Source organism: Pseudorca crassidens, chromosome 2, assembly GCF_039906515.1.
Source record: "Pseudorca crassidens isolate mPseCra1 chromosome 2, mPseCra1.hap1, whole genome shotgun sequence".
NCBI classification, from domain to species: domain Eukaryota; kingdom Metazoa; phylum Chordata; class Mammalia; order Artiodactyla; family Delphinidae; genus Pseudorca; species Pseudorca crassidens.
This window is the reverse complement of record NC_090297.1, coordinates 85434633-85453792: the sequence shown is the minus strand read 5'-3', so window position 1 is coordinate 85453792 and position 19160 is coordinate 85434633. Positions and strand designations below refer to the sequence as shown.

At 35.9% G+C, this 19160-nt stretch overlaps 1 protein-coding gene across 1 annotated transcript in view; it reads left to right on the top strand.

Annotated features, from left to right (window-relative positions):
• DPYD (dihydropyrimidine dehydrogenase) overlaps positions 1–19160 on the top strand; it is an 806187-nt gene that overhangs the window by 452199 nt on the left and 334828 nt on the right. The window lies entirely within an intron of this gene.

Sequence of the window (19160 nt, the reverse complement as noted above, 5' to 3'; positions counted from 1 at the left end):
TTGTTGTTGTTATTTTTTAATGAAAGTGTTCAGTTGCCCCAAACTGGAAGCAGTACTCTGAACATCTCTGAAAGGAGTGGGACAGTCACATCCCTTTTTCTAATACAAATTTACTGTTAATATATTCACTACTTTTTTGTGTGTAGCCTCCTTTTTCTTTATAGCCATGTTGAAATAAAAGCAGCATAGTATTTTATTTTTTTTCCATTGATGAACTATGCCTTTTCTATCTTGTACTTGTGTATTTGGAGTGTTAGATCCAAAATATAATTACTCATTACATGCTGTTTTGCTAAATTAAGTCTATCATTCCGGCCCATCAACATCTCTTTGGAATTTGATTCTGTATCCAATATATTGGTCTCCCTTTCTGACTCTAGCTTTTTTATTTTTTTTGTCCTGTCTTGGGACTGTCTACCTTAGTCTTTATGATCTCCCTTAAAACATATTGAAGGTAGAGGCAGTGTAATTTGCGACTGTTGGGGAAACTTTATTGATCTCATTATACACATTTGCAGAAGTGAAGTAGGCATCTCAAGCTTTGTACAAAGTTTTTTTAAAAAAGAAAACACAAAAATACACATAGCCATAAGAGAAATGACACTACAGTCTACATAGACTCTGAAAATCTCCACCATACACTGAGAGAGAAAGGATGTGTAAAAGGCAAGTATATATAGTGGACTATTACTCAGCCATAAAAAGAAACAAAATTGAGTTATTTGTAGTGAGGTGGATGGACCTAGAGTCTGTCATACAGAGTGAAGTAAGTCAGAAAGAGAAAAACAAATACTGTATGCTAACACATATATATGGAATCTAAAAAAAAGGTCCTGAAGAACCTAGGGGCAGGGCAGGAATAAAGATGCAGATGTAGAGAATGGACTTGAGGACACAGGGAGTGGGAAGGGTAAGCTGGGATGAAGTGAGAGAGTGACATGGACATATATACACTACCAAATGTAAAATAGATAGCTAGTGGGAAGCAGCCGCATAGCACAGGGAGATCAACTCGGTGCTTTGTGACCACCTAGAGGGGTGGGATAGGGAGGGTGGTAGGGAGACGCAAGGTGGAGGAGATATGGGGATATATGTATATGTATAGCTAATTCACTTTGTTATAAAACAGAAACTAACACACCATTGTAAAGCAATTATACTCCAATAAAGATGTTAAAAAAAAAAAGGGGGTATGTATGACCTAGATCTTTGCCACATTGTAGCACTCACAATCTCCAGCTTAAATTCTTTCTCTTTACCAGGACAAGCAGTGTGGCATGTTATCAGGAGAACTAATTCAGAAATTTTATAATCCTTTTGTGGATCCAATTGTGTCAGCTAACATGTGCAGCTTCAGTAAATTAGCAGAAGCCCTCCTGAAGACCAGAGTTCTCCCAGTATCTTTGTGCAGGTGTACTACTCTGAGCTATGCACAACCTCCCCAATATCCAGTATCAATTCACCAAAATAAGGTTGACATCAATATTATATCATATATATTGGAACTAGAGGGAGGGTAAAGAATGTTAATGCACAGAAGACCATTGAACTATAATAAATGTTTATATTTTATCACATACTGTTCCAAGTACTTTACATATACCTTGTTTTACCTTATCCAAGATAACTTTTTGAAATGTTATCTTTAACTGTCTTCATGTTACCAATGAGGAAAATGAAGTAGAAAGAGGTTGTAACTTGTCTAGGTGCCACAGCTAGTATGATGAAAGAATTAGGATGTGAACTAGGTAGTTTGACTTTATTATTTTTAACCAATACACCATACTGCCTCTTTGTATTAAAAAAAAAAAAAAAAGCCTCTGAAAATGCCAGGGGAATGGGTGCAGTAGGTTTATGGTAATCAGTATTGACCTATGTCTCTTAATCTGGTCTCTTAGTCCATTGGAGTAATTTCTTCTAATTCCCCTCAATACCATCGGCACATTTAATAAATATGATCTCTCTATATCTGTATTCAGGTCTTTATGTGGCTACCGTCAGTTATTTATAAAAATGATGAACATGACTTGGCTGAAAGTGGAGCCCTTTTGTTCAATATTAGAAATCCTTTTCCATGTGAATAAGCAATTATTTAAGTTTTTTTTTTTTTTTTTTCCTAACTCATATCCTTCATCTTATCTAAGGGAACAATCAGATACCTTACTTGCTGTGGTTCAGGTACTTGGGATCTTCCACATTTGTCTATATATTAGATTTGTACCCATTTCAAAAAAGAAATAAGATTATTTTGAAGTTACTCCCATTACAAAATTGATCCAAGACATTGCAATCCAATTATAAGATCATTATATGGTGCTGTGGTTAGTATCTACAGTCTAAGTTGTGAACAGTTAGTAGAACTTAATTTTGTTATAGAAGCAGAAATTTATCAATATGTTAATGAATGAAATTCAACATTCTCTTGTTTATAACTAGTATTAAACTGTGTTGCCTGTAACTACTGTTTTACTTTTGCTACCGGAAAATCAGAAATAATAATACTATTTTTTAAAAAATCAACCACAGCCAAAAAAGTTTGTGAGGAAATAGTGGCATTTTATTTGTGTCCTTTGTCTTTGCGATTGGAACTTCCCCTTAGGGCTATTTTATCACACAAATTGTACATCTGTAGGCCTGCAGTGTATAAATTACTCATTCTTTAGCCTTTGGTAATCAGAACCGTGAGGTTTTATTATGTTTACATATATCAGATAAAAGGCTTCTGGAGATCTATGATGTTTGTGTAACCCTCACCTAAATTTGAAAATAATTATATGTAGTGCTATGAAACATTACAGATGTTAGCAGTGCATTTTGTTCCTAATGAGGTTGATATATTAAAAGGCCGTTCCTTTGTATCATTTTTGCAAGGACAAGTCCAACTAGTAAACATTGGTGCTGACTCTCCACAGAGGGCCGTAAGGACCATGGAGCCAGCTCTGACTAATCTTGGAGTTTCCTGAAAACTTGTCAAAGTGGCCATTTAAAAAAATATTTTGGAAAGTATTCCTCTATACATTTATATTTTGGAATCAGTTATATATTGACCAGCTGTATTTCGTATTGCTGCTTACTGTCAAGCAGCTTAAATGTCTTAAGCCTACTAAACCTTAAGAAACAGGATCATCTTTATCTAATTATTTGTGTTTCACCCTGTAAAGCTTTGTAGGAAAATCAAAATGGTGCTTTCCCTCATCCCCATCCTTTGCTTTGCTCTTTAATCTGACCCTTTACACTTAGGACAAGGGGTCTGGAAACTATGGCCCACTGGCCAAATCTGGCCTTCTGCCTGTTTTTATACAGTCCATGAACTGAGAATGATTTTTACATTTTTAAATGTTTGGGGGAAAAAAAAAATCAAAGGAAGAATAGTATTGTAAGTAGTGAAAATTATATGAAATGTATGTAAGTAGCAGCAAGAAATGAAATTCAGTGTCCATAAATATATTTTCATCGGAACACAGATTGCTTTGTCATTACATTTTGTCTATGACTGCTTTCATATGACAGTGGCAGAATTGAGTAGTTGTGACAGAGATCACATTGCCCGCAAAGCCTGAAATATTTATTACCTGGCTCTTTACAATAGAAGTTTACCGACCTCTGCTCTGGACAATCTTCCTGTCCTTTGTAAGATTTTAAGCTTTCTCTCTGGACAGATTTTTCTTCTTTCTGTACTCCAGAGAGATATTTTTCAGTGCCCTCCTGTCCACTGTGAGTTCAAACATCCCTAAAGCATTGGGATATAGTAAGAAAGTAGGAAAATATTTTATTTTTGCAAATTATTTATTTGGAGATGACTGGTCAAATGTTTGCTCTTATTGATATGTATAAGATAAAAAATTTTAAAGACCACTGCCATATATGTATATCATGATCTGTTTTCTATAAAATATTAAAGTGTGCAGGGTATTAATTGGCAATATGTGAGAAAAAGTTTCAGAGTCCTGTGGGTTTGTGAGATAATGGATTATGGAAAGGTTGACAGATAGGTTTAGTACTGGATGTCTTATGGCCTTTCATATGCTTAGGGTGCATTGTTAATCACCAAGAGGAGCTATAACTTTGATGTTTTCCCAAGGTGGTATGGTCAAAGAACTTCCCATCCATACCCAAATATCCCAGCAAGCACCCTTGGGAAATGTTTCATTTCACAGGACATTTAAGAGCATTAAATTTTATTGTATATGTGAAAGCACCGAAGATGTTGTAGAGCACTATACAAATATGAGGTATCGTTTGGAGGGGCTTTTACCAGTCTTGGCACCTGGACAAGCATTTAAGTGACTGAATTAATTGCTACTTAAAATATATTCATTGTTATTATTATAGTTATTTAATTAATTAATTTTGAATATACTTAAAGTCAGAACATGATTACAGCCCAAAGGAAAACTGAGCACTGGATTGTTCCTTCTAACCATCTAATGATCTCTAAGGCTACTTCAGCAAGCTAGTGGTAGACTCTCAAATTAGTATTTTAGTCAGTGATGGAAGCTTTTGATTATAACATCTCTACCAGGAATCAGTTTATTTTTAGGTCAACCTGTAAGAATAGTTTGTGGTTATATCCAGCATTTGCATCTGCCCACCACTTTGCTGTTATGATTTTGATTGTACCATTTTCAGAATTAATAACTATTATGATTAGAGTAATTCATTAAGTAATTTAAACGGTGAAATTCTACAATTCATGCTGTCTTCTGAAGGATGAGTGGACAAGAAAGTATATTATCTCAGAATACTAGGTTTGAACCAACTGACAAAGCCATTTCTAGGGGAAGAAAAAGTTTTCCTGGACCCTTGTAGGGTCCCTGGCTGGGTCCCTGGCTGGGTTCTGAAAGTTAAACTGACAAAGACAGATTAAGAGACGAAAAGCATACACATTTTGTTGAGTTTTTACATGTACACAGAATACTTCACAAGAGAATGAAGACCCAAAGAAGTGGCCAGAGCAGGAAGATTTAATACGTTTTAGACAAAGAAACAATAAATTTGTGAAGAATGGACAAGACAAAGCAGTTTGGACTAGGGGGTAGTAAGTGGTGAAGAAATAACTAGGAAGTTATGGGTGAGTTTAACAAGGTTTGTTTGTACAGATTTCTTGGCCCCCAATTCCCCATCTCTGATATAAGAATGTCTCCCTCCTCCAGGTACAGGAAGGGTACTTTTCACATGAAAGTTGTATAACATGTTTCAGGAGAAAAGGGTGAGAGGAATGAGGTCAGCGTGACCTTTCTGCTTCTGCCATTTTAAACAATTTCTTCAGCTTAAGGTGTTAAATACGCCAACGTGCCATATTTTGGGGTAGCATGTCCCTGAAACCCATCAAAGCAAAGACTTTGCCATTCAATTTTCTTTTTTACAATAATGCCTAAAAAGTGGTCCTGATAATTAAAATAGAATGCTACTATGAATAACACATTCTGAATTTCAGAATTCTCAGTTTCTTTGTTTGCTTGGTTATTTGTTCTTGTTTTATTTTATTCTAATTTGTAAAGCCTTTCCCTATGAAGCCGTATCGACCACCTTTTAAGTGTAACATGAATGATTATTACTTATGAAACTAAAAAAAAAAAAAACAACTTGAAAAAACTAGAGGACACAGGAAGTTTTTCAAATGTCCTTCAGTTTACTTGTTTGCATTTCCTCAGAAGAGACTGGTACAAAGCAGTTTGGAGTTTATAATAGCTGTGAAAGCATTTAGTGTTCCAAGGCTAATTTTAACCTGTGATAAAGATTGCTTTTTGTATTCAATTGAATGTGATATCCAGTAATTGTTTGTCAAGGCTAAGTGCTGTAGGACATAATACATTTTTTTAAATTGTGTTTTGTAATTGTAATGCAAGCATTTTTACGGCCTAATATATGAAAGAATGTTATTGAGTTGGGGTGTTAGAATTATGAAAAAATAGACTTTAAACTTTATTATTTCAATTATTAAATCTCATGGCTGCTTAACTTACATTTAGGGGAGTTTGACTTTGTATATTTGCTCAGATGAATGATTTTTTGTTAGCTGATTGGTTTCACAGATTCTTGGCAGAAATAAACTTCTTTTTTTCTCCCTCATATTGCATCTTCTTATTTTAGTCAGTAGAATATTGCTGGGGAGGATTCCCTAAGATAGCCACAGCATGTGGTTTTAATATGAGTTTGAGATTATCCCAAAATCACAAATTTGTGTCATGGATGGAAAATGTTCAGAGAGTAACATTTCTAATCTGGAAGATTTGCATGTTGAATGTTTTATAGTTTTAGGATAAATGACGTTTTGCTATCCTAATCAGTGGTGGCTGAAACTGATGGTAGGGATCATGTCATACAACCTCATTATTTTCTTAGAGGGACACCAGAACCAGTATTCTCTAAAATATACAGGGCTCTATATCAACAGAGGTGTTAAGGTTGAGGAAGAACACAACAGTCTTAGGGTTTTAGATGGCTTACTCTAGAATACTTCCACCATGAGGTCTGCATCCTATCAGTTTTTCTTTTTCCTGCTTGATATATTTTTTTGTTTTACTTTTTTTAAAACCATGAAACATAGCATGCATACCAAAAAAGTATGTGTAATTTAGATATATAGTTTAAGTAATAATAAAATGAGTTTATTATTTCTCATTTCACAAGTTAAGATGTAGAATATAAGACATTTCTGTACCTTTGACTCTATGCACCCCTCCTCAGTTGCATTCCTTTCTCTTTCCTCTAGAGGTAGTAACTTAGATTTTGGAATAATCACTTTCTTACTTTTGTTTATGTTTTGCCACATATGAATCCCTAAATAGTATATTTAGTTTTGCCTGTTTTAATACTTTATATAAGTATGACCACACAGTTTATATTGTTATGCTTTTCACTTATTGTTTAATCTTCTGTTTCTCGCATTTATTTTAGTTGAATTAGCATTAGTTCATTCATTGTCACTGCCATATACTATTTGCTCATCATTCCTTTTATTTGAAAATGTCTTTATTTTATCCTCATTCTTTTTTTTATGTTTTATTTATTTATTGATTTATTTTTAATTTGGGATCCTCATTGTGGTGGCTTCTCTTGTTGCAGATCACAGGCTCTAGGCACGCAGGCTTCAGTAGTTGCAGCATGCGGGCACAGTAGTTGTGGCACGTGGGCCCTAGAGTGTGTGGGCTTCAGTAGTTGTGGCACATGAGCTCAGTAGTCGTGGCACATGGGCTCTAGGGCACATGGTCTTCAGCAGTTGTGGTGCGCGGGCTCAGTAGTTGTGGCTCATGGGCTCTAGAGCGCAGGCTCAGTAGTTGTGATGCATGGGCTTAGTTGCTCCGCGGCATGTGGGATCTTCCCAAACAGGGATCGAACCGTGTCCCCTGTATTGACAGGCGGATTCTTAACCACTGTGCCACCAGGGAAGTCCCTATCCTCATTTTTGAGTTATAATTTTGAAGGTATACAGTTATTCTCAGTCAATATTTCTTCTTTATAGAAAATAGATTACTCTCTTTTGACTTCCACTGGCACTGTCAAGAAGTTCACTATCAATCTGCTTTTCCTTGTAGGTAGTCTTTTTAACTTTGGTTCCTTTTTAAGTCTTCTCTTTGCTTTTAGTGCTTTATTTACTACAAGGTACTAATTTTATTTATTTATTTATGAAGTAAAATTGACTTACAATATTATATTAGTTACAGGTGTACCATGTACTGATTCAATATTTTTATACATTATGGAATGATCATCGTGATAAATCTAGTTACCATATGTCACCATACAAAGTTATATTATTGACTGTATCCCCTACGCTGTACATTACATATCTGTGTCTTATCTATTTTATGACTGAAAATTAGTACCTCTTAATCCCCTTCCCCTATTTTGCCCATCTCCCTATACCGCTTGCCTCTGGCAACCACCAGTCTATTCTCTGTATCTGTGAGTCTGTTTCTTTTGTGTTGTTTGTTGTTTTTTAGATTTGACAAGTAAGTGAAATCATGCAGTATTTCTCTTTCTCTGTATGACATTTCACTTAGTATAGTGCCCTCTAGGTGCATCCATCTTGTTGCAAATGGCAAATTCATTCTTTTTTATGGCTGAGTAATATTTCATTGTATATACATGTCATGTCTTCTTTATCTATTCCTCCATCAGTGGATACTTAGGTTGCTTCCATAACTTTGCTATTGCAAATAAAGCTGCAGTGAACAGTGGGCTACATATATCTTTTTGAATTAGTGTTTTTGTTTTCTTTGGTTAAATATCCAGAAATTGCTGGGTCATATGATAGTTCTATTTTTAATTTTATGAGGAACTTATATATTGTTTTGTGGTTGTACCAATCTACATTCCCACCAACAGTGCATGAGCATTCCCTTTTCTTCACATCTTCAACAATGCTTGTTATTATTGTCTTTTTGATAATAGTCATTCTGACAGGTATGGGGTGATATGCCATTGTGGTTTTGATTCGCATTTCTCTGATGATTAGTGATGTTGAGCATCTTTTCATGTGTCTGTTGGCCATCCATACACCTTCTTTGGAAAGTGTCTATTCAAATCCTCTGCCCGTTTTTTAATCAGGTTTGTTTTTTGTAATTGAATTGTATGAGTTCTTTATGTATTTTGGATATTAATCTCTTATTGGATGGGCCATTTGCAAATGTCTTCTCCCATTCAGTAGACTGCTTTTTGTTTTCTTGATGGTTTCTTTCACTGTGCAAAACTTTTTAGTTTGATGTAGTCCCATTTGTTTATTTTTACTTTTGTTGCCCTTCCCTGAGGAGACAGATCCAGAAAAATATTGCTAAGACCAGTGTCAAAGAGCTTACTGCGTATGTTTTCTTCTAGAAGTTTAATGGTTTCAGATCTTATTTAAGTCTTTAATCCATTTTGAGTCTATTTTTTGTATGGTATAAGATAATAAGTCTAGTGTCACTATTTTGCATGTAGTTGTCCAGCTTTCCCAACATCATTTATTGAAGGGACTGTCTTTTCCCCATTGTATATTCTTGCCTTCTTTGTTGTAGATTAATTGACCGTGTAGGTGTGGGTTTATTTCTGGGCTCTCTATTCTTTTCCATTGATCTGATGTGTTTTCCTTGAGTTTTTTGGTGTCCCTGGATCTGAAGACTGACATCTTTCATTAATTCTATTAAATCTCTGACAATATATATTGAAATACTTTCTCTTCTGATTGTCCCCATTATCTTCTTGTGAACTCCAGTTAGGTTTCTCCTTTAATTCTCAATCTGTGTTTCATGTCTCTTTACCTCCATCTCATTTGTCTGTGCTACCTTTCAGGTAATTTTCCCAGATATATCATCAGATTGACTACTTCTCTTCATCTATGTCTAATCTCTTATTTACCCCCAACTATTAAGATTCTTTTTTTCCCAATTATTACTTTTTTTTTCTAGAAATTCTTTTTTTTATATTTAAAATTTTTATGGTAAGTTTTGAATTTCTTATTCTTTGATTATACATTCAAGCCTCTCTTTTATTTTTCAAACGTACTAAACTTTTACACTCCATATTTGAAAATCTCAGTATCTGTGGGGGATTTTTATTTTGCTTTGTTTTGTAGATTTGATTTTATAGCTTTTTCTTCCTACTGACTTTCATTTATGATGCCTTTTTTCCCCTCATTTGATTAGTAGAAATCTATTGTGAACTCACATCCCTGGGGTAAAATTTCCTCCAGAGAGATTTTGACACTGCTTCTATTAATTATCTGAAGACACTATGGCCAAGAGCCTTTTTTTTTTTTTTTTCCGGTACTCGGTCCTCTCACTGTTATGGCCTCTCCCGTTGCGGAGCACAGGCTCCGGATGCGCAGGCTCAGTGGCCATGGCTCACGGGCCCAGCCGCTCCGCGGCATGTGGAATCGTCCCGGACGGGGACACGATCCTGTGTCCCCTGCATCGGCAGGCGGACTCTCAACCACTGCGCCACCAGGGAAGCCCCAAGAGCCATTTTTAAACCAAATTTTCAACTTGTGGTTTTGGGACCCGCACAAGTTTGTATTCTTAGGAGAGAGATTTTTTTTTCTCATCCAGTATTTAGGCTCAAATGGACACATACACATCATTACTCTGTAGCTGTTCTTCAGCTCAGAAAATGAGAGCATAACTTTTTGGAGGCTTCTTGTCACACGACCACCGTGCTTGTGCCCTGACTATGTGGCTCTCTCAGATGTTTCTAAGCCATTAGAACTCAGGCTGTAGGCCACCTGGGACTGGCAGAAACCTTGAGGGTAAATATCACTCTACAACTGGTTTGCCTTGTGGATCTCTGCTTGGTTGTCATTTCTGATCTCTGAGAAATTTCCTTATTTTGACACAGGTACAGTTGTGCATCTTTTGCTTTTGCTTTTTCATATCCTGTCAGGTATTTTTAAATGAACTATATTGTGAGGGCTTTCTCTCAATATCTTATTAATCATAATGCAAAGATGGAGAATTCCTGTCTGATTCTTTTAGATGTCCCCTTCCCTAAATAATAGCCATTTCATTTACAGTGGCTTCTCAAGTAAGACCACAGCATTTATACAAGTTTTATAAAAAGTAAAGTTTTTTTTTTTAACATTTATCATTTTCAATGAAAATCCTCCCCTGATACTTGAAGATGTTTAATAATTATTAGAACTGACTCATGCTTATACCTTCACAGCTGCTGTTTTGGGCCCTAAAAGATTTCCTCAAAGCATATCACATGATCATCTTATGAGCAGGCCAGCAGAAATTTCTAAGTTAATTACAGTTTGGCAGAGTATATCCAAAACCTCTTATCTGAACAGTGAACCCAATAATTTAATCAGTCTGTCTGCTGATTAATCACGTTCTAATCCATCTGATATCAGCACTGAAAAAGCTCTTCATCTGTTTCTTGTAAGACTTATCTCTGTGAATGCACAGCTGCTGTGAGCTATTGGTATTAATAACTTGAATAAGAGACAGAACACAATGGATTCTCAAAGCCTGCAGAAAGAAGTTTGAACTCTTTAAAACAGTCATTCAAGACTCTCTAATTTGACCTAACTCTATGCAATCTTCCCATCCTAATTTCCTGTCGAGTTCCCAGCTTCAGCCCATGCACAGTTGCCTGAACTTTCACTTCTACTTTGTCTCTAAAGTTGGTGAATTGATGAATGAATAAATATTTATCAAATATCACATGTCAGCCGTGTGCTCTATTATGTCATGTAATATCCTACAACCTCTCTGTGATATAGTGAAGCCATTTTGATAGATGAAAAAGTCAAAGAGCAAATCAAATTACTTTTTAGTGTCCTGTGTGCAAAGTTATAAACTCCTTGAAAAGGGGGAAGAGAAAGACAAAAGGCTACAAATCTGTGACCCAGAATTTTACCAGTCAGACACGAATAAAATTCAAAAATTAAATCTCCATATTTGTGCATTGTGAGAAACCATATCTTCTAGATGTCTGACACTATCCAGGAGGAGGAAGACAGTTGGCCCCAGGTGTGCACTAAGAGCATGTGAGTAAAATTCCTTCCTTGACATAGACATTCAGTCTATTTAGTTTCTTTTCATCATTTCCTTTTTAAGCCTAATCAGGTTCTAAATCGTTTCCCTAATTATTCTACTGCACAATGTGCTGTTGTTTGTTTGATTTTCCTCTTGCTCCCTCCACTGTCTTCCCTTTCTTACATAGGGTAGCCATTGGTCGGTTCTGTCCAGCCCAAGATTGAGATTAAGTGCACCCCAGGCCATTTGTGTTGACAGTCGTCAGCACACCAGCACACTGGAAATACAGAATTCCCAATGTGTTCTAAAACATGAGAAGGTTTCAAAGGGTTCTTAGGACTTTGATCTTGCAAAGTTTGGGGCCACAGGAATAAGAAATGGATTATCAAGGTTGATTCAAGACTATGGAAAGTTTAATTTCACTAAATGATAATAATTTTGTCTTTTTGCAGCCATTTTCCAAGTTAATGACACTTTATGAATGCCCATATCGTAATTTCTTCTTTCTAAGGTGAACCTGCATAGACTAGTCCTAGGTAGAAGACTTGTTTAAAAAGACTACTTGTTCAGCTCTCAGTTACTACATCTTTGTTTACATGAGCATCTGTGTGAATCCTGCTTAATTCTACCCTGCTAAATACAGTTAATTAGACAAACAGTGACTATCAAACCCAAGTTAAGCATGTCAGAGTCTCTGCCACAGGGGTTGGTGGGCCTGAGAGATTACAGGTTTTGGGGAGACACTATACATCTTGTAACTAGGGACCTGTCAACAGGCCTGTGTTCTATCATAAGAACTGAGACAGAGGAAGCCCTCTGTAGAAAGAGAAAAGAATGAAGAGATATGCAAATAGAAGCAGAGAAAAGAGACAGAGAAACATTCCTAACATTCTGGCATTATGTAATACATTTCTTTTCCTTAAAGCTCATATGCCACATCCCACTTTTAAAAGTTAAGTTGTTCAAGTTGATTTATTTTTCTTGCAACTAAAATTAGTACTAATTATTATCATATACATCAAATGTTAAATCACTAATAATTTTATTACTCATATCACATAAATACATCTAGATTCTAGTCTCGTCTCTAATGCTCACTAGAGCTGTGCAACAGTGGACAAGTCACTTTAATTTCTCTAAGACCTGGTTGTAGCATTAACTGCATGATGACAGAGTTGTGAAGATCAAATACATGATCTATGTGGAAGATCTGTGCTATACAAATCTAAATTACTATTGTTTCTGCATTTTCAACACCACTGTTTCTCTGATAAATTATTTTGTATTTGTAGGATAACGTTGGTAATCTTATTTACTGTGATTTCCATGTGGATAGACAGCTTTAAAGTTCCTGATGACAAATGGGTAAATTTTGTCACTAATTTAGGTTTTGTTTTTTTGTTTTTTTTTGCGGTATGCGGGCCTTTCACTGTTGTGGCCTTTCCCGTTGCGGAGCACAGGCTCTGGACGCGTAGGCTCAACAGCCATGGCTCACGGGCCCAGCCGCTCCGCGGCATGTGGGATCCTCCCGGACCAGGGCACGAACCCGTGTCCCCTGCATCGGCAGGCAGACTCTCAACCACTGCGCCACCAGGGAAGCCCTAATTTAGGTTTTTGAGCACTATCATTGTATAAGATACTAAGATGGAAAATTGATGTATTAAGAAAAGATTCTCATCCTACCCATGTCACCCCTCCAAAACAACCAAGTGGAAATTATTCTGACCCTTATAAAATTTATTTTATGGAGTAATCAAATATTAATATACTTAGTTCATGAAGAAAATAAAATGTTAGAGGGTTCTTTCATAACAGTGGAGTTGCACTAGAAACTGGGCCACTGTTGAATTTTATTTTACTTTTTGCTATTACCAGGGTAAAAGTATGCCAGATTTATAATGATGGAATCATATTATGTAACAGGATATTTGTTGTTAGATTTATCTGTAAAGTGAGTCTACTCTTTTATGGAATAATGAATACTTAAATCCCACTTATATAGAATATGATATATTTTAGAGGACGATCTTTCCTGCAGTGCATTACATTTTTGAAATTCTAGTTATTAAAACCAAATAATTAAAAGAATTTTGGATAAAAAACAACCAATTCACAGCAGAATCTTGGAAATTAAAAAGGAACAAATATCCCTAAGATTTAAGTTACAGGTTTTCAGGTAAACCAACAAACCTTTAGCGATAGCTTATAATAGTATTCACTATGCTAGCACAAAGCTTGTTAAACAGATTTCTCATTCTACCATGTGTTTCTACAGTTCAGGAATAAAGGTTCTTTGAAACTGCATATCACTAATACTTTTAGAAAGCCTTTGTTGCCCCTCATCTCCAGTTTCTCCCCCAGCATCTATCTACTCCAAAAAGTAACAAAAGTAATTGTTTTAAATTATTCTCTTACTTATTTTTAATTTCATCACAGAAATATGTTTTAGGTATCATATTCTTTATTTTTTTACATCTTGCTCTTTTTCACTCAACAACATATTTTTAAAATTCATCTGTTGTAGTATAGTAGCTGTGGTTCACTGTGCAAATTTTATTTTTCATTTTCAGCTACCATTTTTAGACCCCAATTCTTTTCCTAGTTTCTTACCAAGTCATCTCTGCAAAGTTTCCTTTTCCTATTCATTGAGCCCATTGTGACTATCTTACTCCAGCAGTAACCATGGAAACAGCATGGTTTTTTTTTTTTTAGGATAAGAGAGGTCAAGTAAATGAACTTAAACAAACAAATATAATCAGCCTATTTACCATTTCAGTCTCTTTACTAGTGCTGAAAAATCACTATCATCACTTCAAATGTTAAGAGGTCACTAGCACTCCATTTTATAATGGTAATTACAGAATCACATGAAGCAGTGATATCACCTAATGATTTCTTATAAATAAACATCAATTTTTTAAAATGTCTGAATATTGCTAATGTACTGAACACTAGAACTATGGTGATTCATCTTCTTTGTTATAGAGAATAAACTCTTATCTGTTCTAACTATTCTTGAATATGTTTATTTTGTTACATTAACTGCCTAAAGCAATGCTAATATGATTTAGCTCTTAAATATTAAAGCAAAATATCATCTTGTAAAATCATACTCAGATTCTAGTATTCCCAGGTCAAATGCTTTAGTAAGTTATTGCCCAATTATTGAAGCTCTAACTTTAATCAGATAACCAAGGATAATTTGTTATATCCAAGTTTTCATTCATCTTTCACTTAATTTAAAAAGTCTAAGTCTCAAGTCAGTGGAGAAGGTTTTTGACAAAGTAGTGGTAAATATGACTGAATTTGGGAAACAAAACCTAGAATAAAATTTATATTATTGATTTATCACTGGATGACCATATTGGAATTTTGGCACTTTAGTTGAATTTGGAATATGCTGAACTTTTTAATTGCTGTGATGGTAACAATTTACTCATGGATAGTTGACAAGTTATACACAATAGGTGGCTGTAATCTGGGCCATTATTAAGGATCTTTTTCTTTGCTTAAGGAGAGAGAAAACTGACCTGTATAGAGAGGCGCTACCTGTCATAAATCAACATAAATGAGTAAACAATCCCTGTCATACAGTAGATAAAACTTCCCTTTGATTTGCCTTGTACTTCCTGTTGGATCTTGGTTAAAGAAATCATTGATAATCCTCCCAAAGTATATTTACAGTTTAACATTGGATTATAGAAGAGGAAATAAAACAATCCCAACATTAACAATAAATTTAACTCACAGTACACAAAATCTCTAGTGGAAGAATTTGAGGTTTTAAGGTATCACTGAGGGGAAACATTTGAAGAAAGAAGCATTGACTTGACTGTCCTCCAATTAAATGTTGTCATTTTATTGACCCTTTTGGCTGTTGTGAGTTCTTGGCCGAATTGTTATTAGGAGGAATACTGTAAAATAGCATATGGCTTAAAATTCCTGGACTACTGAGATTTTCCTTATTCAGTATAGCTGTGATTCTTCCACTCATCTTTTTTGTTTTATGATATTAAAAAGATATCTACACATTCTATGAAGATATGGGCACAGCCTAGGGCACAGATATAAGAGGCAACTATAGTTGGTTAAGGTCCTGATAGGAAGAAATCATCTTATCAGGACTTTAACCTAAGAAATCTCTTAACCCAAGAAGTCCTCTAGGTGGCCATCGACCAGGTTAGGAATTCTTATCCACTTGAACTGGAAAAGCATAAGAGTTGGTTTATATCTGAATGGGGCCATTCTATTTGGATCCTAGAGATCAGATAAATCCAGCAACTTAAGGTCAACAGTCAGAAAGGTCTTAGAAGCTACAGGGTGATCAAGTTCAAATATGCTTTCTGTCATCAAAGATCTACAGTAGGCTAGGATGGGGAGAAGTGGAGTAATGGGCAATCTGCATCACTGCATGCTGGTATCGGGATCTAGCCATAGTGTGGGGTGGGGGACTGTATTCAAAGAAGGTGTCCCTGAGGGATCAGGGGAAGCAAGTGAATGGTCTGGTAGGAAAGGATTTAAGCAAAGAACGAGTTCCTAAAGTTTGACTATAAGCCCAAACTCATTTGTTTGTTCAGCAACAGAATGAGGCCAGCAACAAATACCTTATAGTTCCTGCCTCAGGACAAGACCTATTCTAGTGCCTAGGGTTCTAGTTTAGGTTCCTTCATAAACATTATTTGAAACAACAAGGACCTACTGTATAGCCCAGGGAAGTATATTCAGTATCTTGCAATAACCTATGATGGAAAAGAATCTGGAAAAGTATATATACATATATATGTATATGTGTGTATATATATGTATATATGTATATGTATATATATATGTATATGTATATATCTGAATCACTTAGCTCTACACCCAAAACTAACACAACATTGTAAATCAACTGTACTTCAATTGAAAAAAAAAGAAAGAAAGAAAAATGCATTATATGAGCACTTACTAAAGGCGAGGCTAGAAGATGGACATGTAATAGTAAACAAGATATAGTTCCTCCTCTTCAAAAGTTTACACTCTACTGAAAAGTACTGACAAGAAAAAAAAAAAAAAAAAACCAAAAAAAAAAAAAAAAAAAAGTACTGACAAGAATATAGACAATCAACGATACAGAGTGTAAAGAGTACCAAATGGGGAATGGTACTCTTTTTTTTTTTTGCGGTACTCAGGCCTCTCACTGTTGTGGCCTCTCCCGTTGCGGAACACAGCCTCCGGACACGCAGGCTCAGCGGCCATGGCTCACGGGGCCAGCTGCTCCGTGGCATGTGGGATCTTCCCGGACCGGGGCACGAACCTGTGTCCCCTGCATCGGCAGGCGGACTCTCAACCACTGCGCCACCAGGGAAGCCCCAGGAATGGTACTCTTGGTACCATTGTTATTGTTATGATGGTGTGAGTCAGAGCAGCTTAAGACTTGATGGTGCTGGAGAGATCAGAAAAGATTCCTAAATAGACTGAAGTCTAAGCTAAGACCTGAAGAATGGGCAGGAGCAGGGAGTCTAACACACGAGTCAGTTTTGTTGAATAAGCAGGAAGTGCCACTTCCAATCGTAGGGGTTCAGAATTAGCATCCCCAAAATGTGTCACTTTGGCATGAAGGTTACTTTGAGATAAAGGCAGTCAAGATCCTGCAGGTTCAAGAGAAACTACTGCCCCTCCTTTAAGTACCTAGAAGAATTTAAATTTGGGATTTTTCCCAGAAAAGAGTTATTTACCTAAGTGTCTCCATCTATTCAACAGGGCAAACATCTAGTTACCAAACATCTACTCTTCTTCTTATTGTCCTATAATGACCTTTCTGTTCTTGGAAGCCCCAGATCCCTATCTCTTTCCTTAGCTCAGGATGGCATTTATACTTCATTTAACCTTTCTGTCTCTGAACCTCTCATGTATGTGGGGACTCTGACCCTCTCATGTATGTAGGATTCCTGTACATATGAAGTTAAATTCCATTTCTCCTGTTTATCTCATGTCAATTTAGTTCTTAGACCAGCCTGAAGAACCTAGAAGGGTGGGGGAAAGTTTTCTTCCTCCTCAACACAAGTCAATAAATTACAAAATGGTCATTTAAAACAGGTGCCTTTTCATTTGTGGAACTACCCATTGCCAGGGCGCATGACTTGGTAAACTGAATATGGACTCTCTTCACCTCCTTGGTCCAATTCTCCTGTGCAGAGCACAGACTGTGACCTAGACTGGACTTATCTAGGTGAAGAAAATTTAGAGTAGAGGGGATAGCAGAGGAAAGGAGGAACTCAAGGCTTAAATGTATGTCTCTTGAAAATTGAAACCTAAGAGAAAATCAGCCTAATTTGAATGAAACATTTCTAGAATTGTTTTCTCAGACCGTGACAGCATGAGAGTACCTACCTGGCTGAGCTGCACAGAAGCCACCAGCAGGTACACAGAGCACACATTTAAGCATTTGCCAAGATAGAAATTGGACCCACTAGGCTTGAGCTTCCTGGGGTGACTCTACTTGTCATTTTACCCATTAAGATCGTGTAACATGGTTTCACAATAGCAAATCAAAGTAAGGCTGGTGGTATTCCTACGATTACAATAAAATTAGAATGGCTTAATTAGTAAAACATTAACTGGCAGGATTCCTATAAGTAAAAATGTACATATTTAAGGTGGCTTATTGTAACATTTATAACATTTATTTTATAATATACTAATTCGTATGTAAAAGTGAATGTAAATTGCCAGAAATTAACATGCAATGTGAAGAAAAGTCCTTTTATCCTCTGCAACTGTAGCATTTGGCAGATTCAGGAATAAATAATCTTTTGTGGCAAGGGTATGCCTTATCAAACATATGCAGATCAGCACTAATTAATGCTAATTAAGGTTTCCTGTCTATCTAGTTGGAAAAACGTCCAAATGTTATGAAATCCAGTTAGTATGCCTATTACGCTAATTGTTTTATATGGGGTGGTTCTTAATTAAAATATGTAAATTGACCTTAATTGCTATATACTAATGGGGGTTCATGTTATCTCACTAAAAGTGACAAGATGGTGAGGAGGGGTACTTAAAGGAATAATTCTGATAGCTCCTTAACTAAATGACCTTTACTCAAAATTAATTTTAATTGGAAGCTGGCTAAAGAAACATTTTTTTTGTCTGTTTCTTTTTAGTTTTTAACAATGTAAGAATGTTACTCTTCTTTGTTAATACAGCTTTAGAAGCAGTATGGATCATTAATTACACTTAACAAGCAAGTTAATTTGACTGTTTACTGTTTATAGTTATCAGGAAGTTATTGATATCCTCATTTCAGTCTTAGGAAAAATTAGTTCTCATTGAATGTGAATTTATGGTTAGAATCATATAGGTAAGTCAACCTAGTTAGTTTGTTAGAATCTGTGTTAAAGTTTGATGAGCCAATAATGCTAATATGTACTCCTTAGCTGATTTATATTGAAATTACTTTTTAGAAAAAAAAAATCTTTTTCTTTACAAACATTAACTCTTATTTGAGTTAAAATCTCATTGGAGATGCTTAGATTAAATAGACTGAAATGATTTTCTTACATTTTACTTATCGCATTTTTTTTTTTTTTTTTTTTTTTTTTTGCGGTACCTGGGCCTCTCACTGTTGTGGCCTCTCCCATTGCGGAGCACAGGCTCCGGACATGCAGGCTCAGCGGCCATGGCTCACAGGCCTAGCCGCTCCGCAGCATGTGGGATCTT